Below are 3,062 nucleotides of genomic sequence, written 5' to 3' on the forward strand. Positions count from 1 at the left end.
GGGATTTTTTTTTTATAGCTGATATAAAAAAAGTTGAAGTGTGTTGAGTTTGTGCATGGAGTGTGAATCTGGTAGGACCACAATCACATTGTCATTATTTTGATCCATATTTTTCTATTCATCAAAATATATTCGTCATCCTTTGGAAATCGAAAGAAATTCAGATTTTGATTTTGATAGGTGCAGTTTATAGTAGAACACCATTGACATTTCGTGCTAACCGGGGCCATGCTTGTCTGAGACCAACGACAATGCCTTGAACAATGTACGCAGTTTGTTTTGTTTAGCGCGCGTTTCTCCACGATCAGCTGGTGACCCAGATACGCGCATCATCCGGGCAAAGTGCCTTCTCTCTAGTGACTATACCTATTACGACATTACAGTCAGTCCACATTCTCGGCAATATAACTTGACTGCGATCTTTTGATATATTGGGGGCTCTCGTGGCCAAGAGGTTAAGGTGTTGGCCTCTCATTCAAAGGTCCCGGGTTCGAATCCGGGTATCGACCGAAAATTTTCTTCTCTAAAAAATCTCCTTTCGCCTTTCACCTCCTTTCCTGCTCTCTAGCAATGTTCTGTTGTCTACGTTCGTTTCCACTTTCTGCCCCCACCCCCCTCACCTCCTTTGCCCCCTCCTCTGGGCTCCTTGACTCTTTCTGCAGCCTTTCTACTGCTACTCCTTGGCTCCTCCTTACTGCTGTCTTTCTGCCACACTCCTGATCTTCTGGTAGGAAAGATCTACATCTAGCCTTCTCGGACAAGGGCGAAAAATCTCGGAGGGCCTTGGTGGTCTAAAATCGATAAGAGTAGGCTTCGGCCGCCACCCGGGCAAAATTCAAAATTTTCTACCAACTGAAAATATTAGGTGTGTCCCGCGCGCTCATGTGACCTTATGCAGTTGCGAGCGCCGTAAAACACTTTACAAAAAAACAACAACAACAAAAAACATTTGATTTATTGCACTGGGCAATAGTGAAATGCTATACAGGTATATTTTCCCTGAAAACAAAATTAAGCCGTTACGGATTTCACACCTTCGCTTATTGAAAAAACTTACCGTGGTTAAAACAAGATACAAGCAAATCGCTCTGTTTTATCTTCTCGGGTCTTTGCATGCAGGTCTAAAAGTTGTAAGACCAACAGAATATAAAAGTCCATTAATAAAAATAACTGAAAACTAAAGTTCCGACACGTTTTCTTTGAAGTAAGCCTGACATGAATCAGTCATATTTGTTAATTTGCAGCCTACATCTACAACAGAAAAAGTTGACTACAGTCAAACCAGGGGCGGCTCGTGGGGTTAAAAAGTGGGCGTGCACAATTAAGCAACAGCAGGTTGAAGATAGTCAAGGGCATAGTAAATGGTAGGATCTTTGAGTTGGTGAAGGGGGACCTTATGCTTTTATTTTCATTCTTTTTGCTGGTCGCTTTGATTTCTAGAACTAAATCTGTTAGTTAGCTAAACATCAATTTCCTTTATTTCGCATCGGAACTGAACACTCGAGTAATAACTTTCACCACTTCACTACAAAACCATTCAAAGGCGCAACACATAGGGCGGTGACTTAAGTATGTCTACTGAGTCTTGGCGTTCACCCCCCTCAGGTTCAAGGTCACAGAGTCGCTTAAAATAGCGGCAAGACAATGAACCAATCACAATTCACTTGAGCACTCTGCTGGATTGCTCCGGGGATCACATAATTTTGGCATTGAATAGTGTACCCAAGGGTGTACAGGCTATCGCGTTTATTTTTAGACTGCCTACTGTGGGCTATGTTTCGTGGGTGCACATTTGAAATGTGCCGTCTTGTTAATATTAATGTACCGCCAAACTCGCTACGAGTGACGTCATCGATTGGGTTATCCCAAAGAGTGCGATTTATAGGTCAGATTGCCACTGTTGAATAATAATATTCTATTACGTTTAGTTAAAGCACCTGGATTTTGGCATGGCATAGTAGATGTTTTACGGCGCTTTTGACACAGAAATGACAGTTACAGCGCCATCGAGGACCTTGTTTTGATATTATATTTGGCTAGTGTTTATTTCTGACGTCTCTTATTTCATGTTTGTGGGTGCTTTTCGTAAAATAACATTTAAAAAATTTGGGCGGCACTGCACGACCGTGCTCTATGGACGAACCGCGCCTGAGTCAAACCTGTGTAAGACGGCCACCCATTGTCAAGGAGGAAAGGGGCCGTATAAGACAGGTGGCCGTCTTAGGCAGGACTGATCAAGATGAAGAAAACAAACCATTCCCATCTGAGGTCCCAATTGAAAGTAGCCGCATTGTTTTTGTTTTTGTTGTTGTTGTTGAGTAATTGGTTTGTATTTTGTTTATAATTTTTATTTTTTTGCTGATTTTGCACAAGGTTGACAATGAAACGAAATGTATTAGACGAGGATGACCGAGTGCCATGTTAAAACAAACACATGCATGGGTCGCTACCACTCGACCCTGAGAACGAGCGATGCTTCTGTCACAAGTTCGTGTTGACGTCCGATGATGGAATTCAGATTAATTAATAATGCGTTAATAAATTTTAGCTTGCAAAAGGTTTTTTTTTTAATCATGAGAGCAACAGCCTAGAGAAGTAAAACAGACAATATCTATCTGTTCCTCTTGGTACTGTAACAGTATTCATGTATGCAGGTGAGCGACAACGTCCACATTAGATTAGCCTACGTAGTACGAATGGACAGTGAACGCGAGTATCCATTTTGATAGCCATGACTTTTGTATTACGGGTTCCACCGTCCGCATTAAGTGTTCCAGGGCTGTCAGTATTGATGACACAAGCGAGACTGTCTCTTTCGAAGAAATTATTTTACGATTTTCATGACCAAAAATATGCTATGGACTAGGTTTGTCTCTGCCTTCATTTTCTATTTCTTGTGAAAGACACAAATACATGATTGATTATGCTACATTAGAATCAAAATGTCTGCGAGGCTTCAGGAAAATTAATATCCAAGTTTCTTTCTACGAACACTGTCGAACATACACCATCACACACACACACACACACACACACACACACACACACACACACACACACAC

This window comes from Aplysia californica, unplaced genomic scaffold (assembly GCF_000002075.1).
Source record: "Aplysia californica isolate F4 #8 unplaced genomic scaffold, AplCal3.0 scaffold00358, whole genome shotgun sequence".
NCBI classification, from domain to species: Eukaryota; Metazoa; Mollusca; class Gastropoda; order Aplysiida; family Aplysiidae; genus Aplysia; species Aplysia californica.